General features: G+C 44.3%; 1 pseudogene; it reads left to right on the top strand.

Moving 5' to 3' along the window:
• Positions 1-3,537: 3,537 nt before the first annotated feature.
• LOC101933795 (olfactory receptor 5J3-like) lies at positions 3,538-4,463 on the top strand (annotated as a pseudogene).
• The last annotated feature ends 8,444 nt before the right edge of the window (positions 4,464-12,907 follow it).

The raw sequence follows: 12,907 nt of genomic DNA, 5'->3' as shown, positions 1-12,907 counted from the left end.
TTAAGGAGAATAATTCTTCTCCCTCCTCCTTGTAACAACCTGTTAGGTATTTGAAAACTGTTATGTTCCCTCTCAGTCGTCTCTTTTCCAGACTAAACAAACCTAATTCTTTCAATCTTCCCTCATAAGTCATGTTTTCTAGACCTTTAATCATTTTTGTTGCTCTTCTCAGGACTCTCTCCAATTTGTCCCCATGTTTCCTGAAATGTGGTGCCCAGAACTAGACACTATACTGCAGTTGAGGCCTTATCAGAGCTGTGTAGAATGGAAGAATTACTTCTCTTGTCTTGCTTACAACACTCCTGCTAATGGTAGATTGTCTGTCACTTGAAGTCATTCCAAGTGGATATCTAGCTAAAAGATGTGTGAGAGCTAGAAAAAATAATAATTATAGGCTTGATACATAAATTATTGGGCAAGGTTTTGTTATGCAGGAGGTCAGACTAGATGATCACATTGACCTCTTCTGGCCTTAAACTGTATGAAAAATCAGTTTGACCCAATCAGGGGCAGTAAATGGTAAGGCACTATTAGGCACTAATTGTAAGGGTAGGGTGATTGCTTGGCATCTACACGAACAAAGTTACAGTTGTTTGTTTGCTGTAACTGTGCTTTTTCCATAGTTTAACACATCTGGATTTCTTTTAAGCCTAACTTTGACGCTGAATTCACTGAGTGCTCCCGACGGAAAGAAAGACTGAGCCATTCCTTTCCAGTTACACTGCTCTTGAGACTTCTTCCTGTGACTTAGCAAAATAGCGAGAGCTTTCCGTAAAACTGAGCAAAGACAAATAAACAAATCTACTTAGCATGTTAGAGCACCAAGGAGGGCATTGTAATGAGCCCCTCTGTGCCTGGCTTGAGACTATCATTGTAGGTGTGACTTCAGAGACTTGATCCTTAAATGCCACAGAAATGAATATATGAGGTTTTTGGTGCCCTAACATGATCCCTTAGGGATAAAGAGTGATTGAACACTCTCTTCCACCAGTAGCTATGATACAATACTTCTTTCCTTCAGTGGAGGTGGGATAGCTATTTTCCTTCAGTTCTGATTCCTGGACATAACTTTCCATTTTCTCCATTTACTTGGAAATGTGACGTTAGCGCAGTCAACATTGCAACTTGAGACAGACATTGTTCGTTTGTTCATTTTTCTGTCTCAGGGTAAATTACAGTGGCAATGGACATGGTTCATGGAAGACCCTGAAAGGTCCAGATGGATCTTAGGTAAGAATCCAGGATTATACATAGAGATGAATCTGAGTTACACACTTCAGATCTGGAATCAGATTCAGATCCAACTTCTTCAACCTTTGAGGATTTTCAGATTCTGGGCTTTTCAGCCAATTATAGAGCTAAATCAGGGTTATAAAATTTGTATTTATGGTTGTCGTGTTATCAATTAGAGGTCAATGCCCCACTGTACTAGGTTCTCTGGAAAAACATAGTAAGAGAGGGAGTGTGAAGCAGAGCCAGGAATTAAAGGACTATCTCAGTCTAGTGCCCCTACTACCAGTCTGACCATTATCCAGTATTGTGTATGTGTGTGAGTGGGGGAGGGGGAGGACGGACACTTGGATCCAGTGGGTTCTGGTGTGGCCGATCTCTAACCATAAGGGGGAAATAACAGGAATTATTTGCACTGCGGCAGCCCCAGTCAAGGTCGTGTTTGTTTGAAAACTGTAACCAATGGGAAGCAGTGGGAGGGCAGAGGTGATAGATGACATTGCAATAGCAGATGAGCCTCATGGTGTTGATAGACTGTGAAGGGGCTTGGATTGAAAACAAGCTGTTTGTGTTCGATTAAACGTGGACGGGGGGAGCCAGAAGAAGAAGCAAATGGAGAAAGCCTCACTTTTGAGGTGTTACATAGTTTTGCCTTCGTGTCTCTTCAGCCTTCTTTCTTCCTTCTTTCTCTCTCCACTCTCCTCACACTCCTCTCTGATACAGCATTTTCTCCTTTTATCTCATTCTCTCACCTGTGGCTTCATGTAATCCCCCCTATGCTCTCTCTACTAAGCATCCTCCCTCCCTCCTTCAGAGCCTTGCACACAGCCTTCCATTGTTGCTTCTGTGCCAATGTTATTCCTTCGCCATTTCCCGCCTGTATCATATTCCTGTGTCATGGCGAATGACCTAGAGAGATGAAGGACCTGGCAGTGTGCACCACTAGGAGGCGTAAGAAACTGGGACTGGAGACAAGGGGCCAGAAATCTCCTAGAGCAAGGCTAGCATAGATTGAAGGCATAGTTACCATTCTCATGGTATTTGGTGCGTCTCTTAAAGCCCCAGCTCCTTCAGTCATGTGATCAGTTAAGAATCTCAGATTTTTTTTAAGTATGTTTCTAGCCCTCAGGGTTGCTAAGAAAAGCTTGAAAACGTGACTCTCTCCACGGCCCAGAAACATTGTTCCATTGCAATTTGCTGACTGAGTGAAATTGGAACATTTCGTCAAGAAGGGCCAATTTCACTGCAGCACCACGGAATTGAGGAAACTCTGCTTACATCAGAATCCTGCCTGGTTTCCGCTAGTTCACCTGCCCAGCTCCTTTGCAACCTGCCCAGTGGCCTGCTAGCAACCTCAGAGCTTCCAGAGTCCATGGCCTTGGAGCAGATACACATGCAGATTGCCCTGGGGGCTGGGAACATCCAAAATTGTCAGTGTCCATGACTCCAGGGATCCATTCCCTTTTCCAGAGACTTTTCAAAGCCTGTGGGTTTGTTCCTAAACCAAATTCTGAAATATAAAAATCTTGCACAAAACAGAATTACACTTCCCTGCCCCCTCTCTAAACCCTTTGTGTATTATTTTTAAAAGATCTCAAGATTTTAAGACAATTGCATGATTTTTGGAAGCCTGATAATGGTTTTCAAATGCTTGGGATTAGCAACACTGACAGGGGATGTGTTATGAAGCAACAGTAACCAAGTGACTGGGACATAACAGACATTGTAGTCATCTAAAAGGATTATCTGGAATAGGGTGACCAGATGTCCCGATTTTATAGGGACATTCCCGATTTCTGGGTCTTTTTTCTTATATAGGCTCCAATTACCTCCCACCCCCATCCCGATTTTTCACATTTACTGTCTGGTCACCCTAATCTGGAAGGATTTAAAGTATGAGTGCTTTCTAACTTACCCTCAGTGAGCAGACAATATAAAGGAGCTAGCTCAAACTCAAACCCATGCCAGGTATATTTCATTGGAGAAAATTTGTGATAATGTACATGAATCCGGAAATGCCCTATGGGGAACTGGATGCCTAATTCCAGACAATTTTATGGAGTCTTGGATGTCTAAATCTCCTAGACAGCCTTGAAAATCTCAGCCCTGTTAAAAAGGGAGTGTAAATTTAAAGGTCTCTCCCAGCTCTTCCAAGACATCACGGCAGCTGGTTTCCTGTAAGATATTCACTACCCACATTCAAGCCCGGTGGTGTCATTCAGATTTAATTCATGCCATGAAATTTCCTTCGTCCATGCTGCTCACTCTTGTTATCCCAGCAGGTCTGGTTTCATGCACCCCGTATAAATGGCTGAGGGCAATGACAGCATGGTGACCCAATTCATCCTCCTGGGGCTAAAGGATCATCAGGAGTTGCAGATACCCCTCTTCGCGGCGTTCCTGGTGATCTATGTTCTTACGCTGGTGGGGAATCTTGGGATGATTGTGTTGATCTGGGTTGATCCCCGACTCCACCCCCCATGTACTTCTTCCTCAGTAACCTGTCCGTTGTTGACCTCTGCTACTCCTCAGTCTTCGCTCCAAGGATGCTGGTGAATTTCTTAGTGGGGAGTAAAAGCATTTCTTACTCTGCCTGTATTGCTCAACACTTCTCTTTTGTTGTGTTTGTGACCACAGAAGGGTTCCTGCTGGCCGTGATGGTGTATGACAGCTATGTAACCATCTGTAACCCTCTGCTCTACACCGCTGTTATGTCTAAGAGAGTCTGTATTCATCTAGTGGCCAGCTCACATGTAGGGGGGCTCATGAACTCACTGACCCACACATGTGGCTTGCTGAGGTTGTCATTCTGTGGACCCAATGTCATCAATCCTTACTTTTGTGACACTAACCCATGGTTGAAGCTTGCTTGCTCTGTTAACCACATCAGTGAGATTTTGCTTGTAGCGTTCTCTGGGGTTATTGCCATGTCCACCCTCCTGATTGTCATAATCTCTTATCTGTACATCCTGAGGATCTGCTCCACCAAGGGCAGGCGCAAAGCCTTCTCCACCTGTGCCTCTCATCTGACAGCTGTCACCATGTTCTATGGACCTGTGAGCTTAAGCCACATACAACCCAGTTCCAGCTACTCACTGGAACAGGAGAAAATCTCTGCTGTGTTTTATACCCTGGTGGTCCCCATGTTGAACCCCCTGATCTCCAGCCTGAGGAACAAGGAGGTTAAGGATGCTCTTAAGAGGGTGATAGACTGGAAAAACATTCTCATCTAATTTGTTCACCATGACAATTCCAGTCAATTGAGAAGAACAATTGGAAGAAGGATTGTAATATGGTCTACTACGTAGTAATCAAGGTGCCTTGATTTGTGTATCACAAATGTCGTACAAGAATTAAATGAAACTGAAAGAACTGATGTAGCATGTGGAAATTATGTTTTACAATTGCTTGAGAGGAACAATGTTACCTAATGTCCTGTCATTATGTGGCTGTTGGAATATAGACACCTTTCCTTGTTTCTTGACCATTAATCTATTTGAAATGGTGCCCTGCAAGGTTATCTGAGATTAAAAATAAAATAAACTTGGTTCTAGGTTTAATTTCTTAATGTGTTACTTCAATTAATGCTCAGTATGTGACTCGCATTATGAGAATTCAACGCTTTTGCTCTCTTTAGTGTCTGGGCCTCATATGGGCTGCCACAATTGATCTCTATCCCCTTTGTTACAGCCCTTAACGTAGTTGAAGACTCTTATCAGGTCCCTCCTCAGTCGTCTTGTCTCAAAACAAAACATGCCCATTTTAAAAAAAACTTTCCTAATAAATCGGGTTTTGTAAACCCTGTTTGTCATTTTTGTTTTTCCCCTCTGGACCCTCTCCTATTCACCACATCTTTCCTAAAGCGTGGCTCCCAAACCGAGACACAGAACGTCAACTGAGGCCTCACCAGTGCCAAGCAGAGCCAAACCAGCACCACCCTGGACTTACATACAACATACCTGGTAATACCCCCTAGACAGCCTGTTTCACAACTGCACCTCATTGTTGGCTCCTAGTCAACTTGTGATCCACTTGAACTCCCAGATCCATCTCAGCAGCACTTCTCCCTAGCCAGTTATTCCCCACATTGTATTATGCATTTGATTTTCCCTTCTAGAGTGAAGTACTTTGCCCTTGTCTTTATATTGATCACATCTATATTCATACTAGTGCTCCATACATCTACTCTTAACAGTGTTATTGTATATACTTAGGCTGGGAAGGAATAAATTTTTCTCAATAAATGTTGGTAAATATTGATTTCACCATATGCACATAAACCAATGAAAAAAATGTTGCCATCAATAATAATTGAAATTTACAGATAGGCAAAGTAAGAAAAATTGCAGCTTCAAAATGTATTCGAGTTTGATTAGAGGATGTTTGTTTTATCTATTTTGACAAGTGATGTTGACCATTTGTGTTTTAACAGTTATAAAGCTTTTTGAATCTCAGTGTCGACTGCCATTAAAAAAAATGTCTGACCTCCCATTGTCTGATCCCCATAATTTCCCGCAATTGTAAAGGTTTAAACATTTAAAATAAAAAAGGCTTAAAAATAAACATCGATATTATCAATTAAAATGATAAAAAAAATAAAAATTCTGACAAGGCTCTATATACTTCTTATACAGCTTTATTCTCAATCATCTTGTTGCCTCCTTGTGCTGGTCCCCATCTGTTTGTCATCTGTATCGTTGTCTCTTATTTTAAGCTTACATTACAAGCTCCTTTGGCCAGAGGTTGGGTTTTTTTGTTTTGTGTTGTTATATGTTGGTACAGCACCTAACAGAATGGGGTTGGGATTAAGCCCAATACTAATGAATTAATGAAGTAGTATCAATAATAATGCTCATGTAATGTTACTCCCACCAATGCCATATATTTCAGAGGGGTAGTCGTGTTAGTCTGTTTCAGCAAAGACAACGCGGAGTCCTGTGGCACCTTAAAGACTCACAAATGTATCTGGGCATAAACTATCGTGATACATTTGTTAGTCTTTAAGGAGCCACAGGACTCCTCGTTGTCAATGCCATATAGTGATTTTATAGGTTTACTTACAGCAATGCTATACATTTAGCATAGATTTTAAGGGCTAGAAAGGACAATGAGATCATTTAGTCTGACTGTACAACTCAGGTCACAGTCCTATACAGTTATCCTCGGTATTAAGCCCATTAACTGGCATTTTATTAAGTGTATCTTCCGGAGAGCCATCCGGTCTTGATTTCACAGCCGCTCTAGCTGGATAAACCGTCACTTCCCATGGTCGTTCATTCCAGCCATTAACCACCCTCGCTGTTGAAAATGTGAGCCTCATGACTAATCTGAATTGGACTAGTTTTACTCTGAGTATCACGATATAGTGTTCATTAGAACTGGGGGGAGAGGGGAGTTGGACCAAACTCCTTTTTTTCTGAGCAACGCAGATTTGGGTTAACAGAAATATTTTATGAATCTGTGTCAAATGAGCTGGATTGTTTTGCTTTGATCTAAAACCTCAGAAAAATCTAAAAGGTCTAAATATTTTAAGTTTCCCATTTAAAAGACTTTTTGTTTCAAAATTTACTTCAATTTTATTAAAAAATATCACAATTGCAAAAACTGCAACGGATCAAACAAAACATTTCATTCAACTTGTCAGTCAGCCAAAAAATGGAAAATTTTGAAAAAAAAAAAATTGGGTCAACCAGAAACTAAAGTTTTTCATTTATGTTTCAGACTAGCCAGCAAACCAAGAAATCAGTTATTCACAGAATTCTTTTGATCATACACTTTTTTTTCCTCATCATTGCTATATACTGATTAGCCCTATTCTCACCACTGACACAATTCTATTGCTTTAGGGCTGGTGGACACGGAAACTGACGCTACAGCTATTTATTGTAACTCCCTATATGGCCTTTGGGCTTGTCTTCACTACCGCCCGGATCGGCGGGTAGAAATCGATCTCTCGGGGATCGATTTATCGCGTCTTGTCGGGACGCGACAATCGATCCCCGAATTGACGCGCGTACTCCACCAGCCCAGGTAGGAGTAAGCGCCGTCGACGGGGGAGCCGCCGTCCTCACAGCGGGGTAAGTCAGATCAGATACGTTGAATTCAGCGACACTATCCCCGAAGCTGAATTTGTGTATCTGAAATCGATCGCCCCCCCGTAGTGCAGCCGTAGTCAAATAAGAATGCCATTTTCTGGTTTAGTTTAATCCAGTTAATTAAGAGTGTCCATACCTGGATAGCTCTAGTGCCTTAAAGTCACATATTATCTCGCTCAGGAATAACTTCCCAATGCAAACAAGCCCCTGTTCTCACCAACACCGATTTAGAGCTTTACTTTCACCCCTCCATGCAGAGGTGGGACACTGAACAGCAAGGTTTAGCCGTGGGGAAATGAATTTATTTGATGTTTTTCCATCCCGAAGAACCCAATACAATTGGGCAAACATTCTGGTGTAGCTGAATATGCACTTTTCTCTGAAAAAAAATATCAGCCAAAGAATTTTGGCCAGCAGTAGTTAGGACACTTTCTACCCCATGGAAATGCCTTACACTTAAACTCTGCTAGGTAGACTTGAGCCAAGGGATAATAGAGTTTAGCCCATTGTGATTAATGGTGAGAGGACATAAATCCACTGAAGCACACTCAGATGCAACTTCCTCTGGGATTCAAGAGTGGACCCTCAACCCAACCCCATTCACGGGGTTCTTTTTATCTTGCATTAATAAAGTTTCAATGAAAAATATTAGAGCACAATGTTAGATCAATCATTGAATCATAGGACTGGAAGGGATCTCGAGAGTTCAGAAGTCCAGTCCCCTGCACTCATGGCAGGACAAAGCACCATCTAGAACATCCCTGACAGATGTTTGTCTAACCTGCTCTTAAAAATCTCCAATGATGGAGATTCCGCAACCTCCCTAAGCAATTTATTCCGGTGGTTAACCACCAGGACAGTTAGGAAATTTTTCCTAATGTCCAACCTAAACCTCCCTTGCTGCAATTGAAGCCCAGTGCTTTCTACACTGGAAAATACTGATTAGTAAAAAATGACATATTGGAATATTGGAATGAAGCATTGGAATAACAGAGACTTGGTGGGATAACTCATTTTTGGGGCATCCAGAAAAATGGACACCTGAGCCCCAGAAGGAACTACAAGGGAATTCCTGAGCCCCAGCTGCAGATGCCGGGCAGAAGCCCCGAGCCCAGGTATCCTGAGAGCCGACAGGAGTGGGGAGAAGCATGAAAGTCCTGAGCCCAGTGCCCAGCCCTGGCTACAGCCACAGGGGGGCCAGAAGCTCTGAGTCCAGGCACCCAGAGACGTGACTGGAGCAGAAGCTGCCAAGGCCAAAGCCCTGAGCCCAAGGCCGGGCTGATGCAGCGCACTCACTTCTGCATTGCCTCTGCAGGTGCATCTGATATCCCCACGGAGAGGAAATCCTGTCACCAGCCTGGCAGAGAAACAGCTAGGAGGCCCCTACTGGGTTCTCCTGGCTGGGGGGCTCCCAGCAGGACAAGGAGATCGGATTTCACGGGGCAGGGCTAATTCGATCTAGCCAAGAAAGGCACAACAAGAACCAAGGGCTGTCAGCTGAAGCCAGAGAAATTCAAAGGAGAAGTAAGACACACTTTTTTGACAGTGAGGGAGACTAAGCACTGGAACAAATTACCCAGGGAAAAGGTGGATTCTCTGTTTCCTGGTGTCCTCATATCACAGCGTCTCCCGGCAGCAGTAGGTAGTTAGACACCAATATATGGTTGTCATTCTGGAAGGTGCCTTTTAGTGAATTACAAGCAATTGGGCTTAATATGGTGCAAAGTGTGTGAAATTTCATGCCCCGTTAAATAGAGGCCACATTAGGAGATTGATTTGTTTCACAACCGATGCCTCTATGAAAAACTCAGTGTGGGGTGAGGAACAGAGGGTCCTGTGCCACCTTTAAGACTAACACAAGTATTGGGAGCATAAGCTTTCGTGGGTAAGAACCTCACTTCTTCACATGCAAGTTTCATCTGAAGAAGTGAGGTTCTTACCCACGAAAGCTTATGCTCCCAGTACTTCTGTTAGTCTTAAAGGTGCCACAGAACCCTCTGTTGCTCTTTACAGATTCAGACTAACACGGCTACCCCTCTGATACTTGACACCTGGTGAGGAACAGACTCTGCTGTTTTACCGGGTAGCCTGCTTGCTCCCCAGAATCAATAATGACCAAGTGGGGTGATCCGGGGTGCAGCTCAAACATCCAACTGGGCTGGCCAGGGGCAGACATCAGGCCTGCAAGGGAAAGGTGGGTGTGGCAGTGACTTCACAAAGGCCTCCGGCAGGAACTCAGCCTATTGGGCAAAGATGATGAGGTGTCTGTGACCTCACAGAGCTGCCTTGACAACAGCCAGGCAGGACAGGGATGCAGGGCAGGGGGAACCTCAGAGACCCCCTGTAGCCTTGCTGCAGCAAGTCTCCATCTCAGGGTCTCTCTCAGAGGACCAAGAGACAGTCGGCGTGGAGGACATTCTGTGCGTTTATTTTTTCATATCTGTGTGGATTTTTTTGAAAGAAATCATCATCTGTGTAGAAGGTAAGAAAAAATATAGGCTCTAAGTACAAGATAAGGGACTCTATCGTAGCAGATTCAAAGGCGTCACCACCCTCCTAGTGAAAACGTTTTTCCTAATATCCAAGCCTTCCACACTGCAACTTGAGATCAATGATCCTTGTTCTGTCATCTGCCAGCTCTAAGAATTTCATGAGAATCAACCTTTCATTAGGAAAATAATTCAAAAATACAAATACAAAAAACGTTGAGTGAAATCAATCCATCCTGATCTTTAGTGTCTGGGAGGTGGGCCCCGGGGGTCAGACTGAGACCCTCATTGGCTAGTAACACCCAGGATGCCAATAAAAAAATTACAGTTCTCTTAGCAACCAAACCTCCATAATCCAAGGAACACCTGGGGGCTGCAGGAGACAGAGGGGTGCTGAGAATGTCTAACACATGATTGAAAATACAGAGATGTGTTATTGACTTTGGTTGGGGGACAAGTAGCAAATCCATTGGGATTCTTGCCCCAAACAACAATCACTCATTGTCTTTCAGAACACAAGGGCCCTAACACGCCTGATGTGCTCAAATCTCTCTCCTGCTAGGACTTAGAGAATTGTCTCCATCCCCATTGTACAGAGGGTAAGAAAAAAGAAGTGACCTCTCTTTGGTCACACATCAAGGTCATGCCAGAGCTAGAAAGAGAAGCATAAGAAAAAAGTTGTATCAAAATGTTTTGCATTTAAAACTAACTGATTTCTTAAACAAAGGAACTTTGATGTGTGGTTAGTGAACTGAAATGATACATTCTTGTATCCACGTGTTTCTAGATTGATGAACCAGTAGATCTATCCCCTCACACCTAGTTTTTATCCATAGATTGAGGGAGGAAAACAAGTTTGCCTGTTTTGTGAATTCCCAATGGCTTTCTTGAATTTCAACAAACTGGTTGATTGAACTGAACTATTTGAATAAACTGAAATGAAAACAATATTTTCTGCACCTTTCAAGGAAGCTCCTGCTGTCCAAAGTTGAATTAGCATTTCAGCTAACTTTGCTTCCAGGGCCTTAGCTATCACATCAGTGGTGCGACTGTCTGAGAAACTTGGCAGTGAACATATTCCACTTAATGTTATTTTTTCTCTTCTATTTAAATTATTTAAAAGATTGTCATGAATTTTGCCCTTATCAAAGGTTGTCAATTTCAAATTTAATTATGACAGTGAGAGAGTCTAGCTACTGGAACAAATTACCCAGGGGAGAGGTGGCGTTTCTGTTTCCTGGTGTCCTACCATCATAACTAGTTAGGAAGGTGCCTTTTAGAGAATTACAAGCAATTGGGCTCAGTAGGGTGCTAAGAGTATGAAATTTCATAGCCCGTAAAATAGAGGCCACCTTAGGAGATCTAATTGTTTCATAACTGATGCCTCTATGAAAAACTCAGTGTGGGGTGAGGAACAGACTCTGCTGTTTTACTGGGTAGCCTGCTTGCTCCCCAGAATCAATAATGACCAAGTGGGGTGATCCGGGGTGCAGCTCAAACATCCAACTGGGCTGGCCAGGGGCAGACATCAGGCCTGCAAGGGAAAGGTGGGTGTGGCAGTGACTTCACAAAGGCCTTTGGCAGGAACTCAGCCTATTGGGCCAAGATGATGAGGCGTCTGTGACCTCACAGAGCTCCCTTGACAACAGCCAGGCAGGACAGGGTTGCAGGGCAGGGGGAACCTCGGAGACCTCCTGTAGCCTTGCTGCAGCAAGTCTCCATCTCGCGGTCTCTCTCAGAGGACCAAGAGACAGTCGGTGTGGAGGACATTCTGTGCGATTTTTTTTTCATATCTGTGTGGATTTTTTTGAAAGAAATCGTCATCTGTGTAGAAGGTAAGAAAAAATATAGGCTCTAAGTACAAGATAAGGGACTCTATCGTAGCAGATTCAAAGGTGTCACCACCCTCCTAGTGAAAAAGTGTTTCCTAATATCCAACTTAGACCTCCCCCACTGCAACTTGAGACCATTGCTCTGTGTTCTGTCATCAGCCACCACTACGAATTTCATGAGAATCAATCTTTCATTAGGAAAATAATTCAAAAATACAAATACAAAACATTTGGAATGAAATCAATCCACCCTGATCTTCAGTGTCTGGGGGTGTGGGCCTCTGAGGATAGACTGAGACCCTCATTGGCTAGAAACACCCAGTGAGCCAGTAACAAATTCCAGTCCTGTCAGCATCCAAGCCTCCATAATCCAAGGAATACCTGACAGCTGCGGGAGACAGAGGGGTGCTGAGAAGGTCTAACTCATGATTGCCAACACAGAGATGTGTTATTGGCTTGAATGGGGGACAAGTAACAAATGCGTCAGTCACTACAACAGGTCACACTGGGAGCCAGGGAGACTGGCACTTCCCAGCTCTGGAAGGGAGTGTTCCTCTAGCGGTTAGTGCGGGAGCTGGACAAAGGACTCCTGGGCTCCATCCCCGGCTCTATCCCTGACTCCCAGTGCAACCCTGAGGCAGCGGCTTCTCCTGCCAAGGCCTCTGTTTCCATCAGTGGGGCTGGGGACACTCCCCTACAGCCCTTGGGCCATCACGCTTCAGGAATGTGCGTGAGGTACTAGGAGACCTTCAGATGGGAGGTGTCCTGCTGGCCGTCGGTCAGTGTTGTGAACCCCTGGCTGCTGGCCTGAGTTTATCCATCCCCTGGCAATAAAACATTGTCTTGTTTTCACAGTCAGTTTGGATCTCCCGACTTCTACCCCCTGCCCTGCTGGCAGGGGATTCTGCAGCACCCCTTACAGGCCACCTGGGTGCAGGAGATCGAGGAGGAGGGTAAAGGAAGGACCAACACCGAGCATCTGCCATCCAGCTCCATCCCATCCAGAATAAGTAAGTGGAGTTCTCCAGAGACATCCCCAGTGTGGTGGAAATATCCCACCAATAGGGCTCCCAGCCCGTCCCTTGGCAGAGTTTGTTCCCCAGGTTGAGGGTTCCTGTGCCCTGGGGTGGGATGTGTGGGGAGGAGGAATTGCCTCAGAAGAGGGGAGGTGGGCCGGGGAGCAGGCAGGCCCCATTCATGAGAGGCTGCTTTGAAGCCAGACTCACGGCTGCTCCCCACTCAGTTCCAGGATGGAGCGGCT

This window comes from Chrysemys picta, chromosome 2 (assembly GCF_011386835.1).
Source record: "Chrysemys picta bellii isolate R12L10 chromosome 2, ASM1138683v2, whole genome shotgun sequence".
Taxonomy (NCBI): Eukaryota; Metazoa; Chordata; order Testudines; family Emydidae; genus Chrysemys; species Chrysemys picta.
This window is presented reverse-complemented; position numbering and strand designations above follow the sequence as displayed.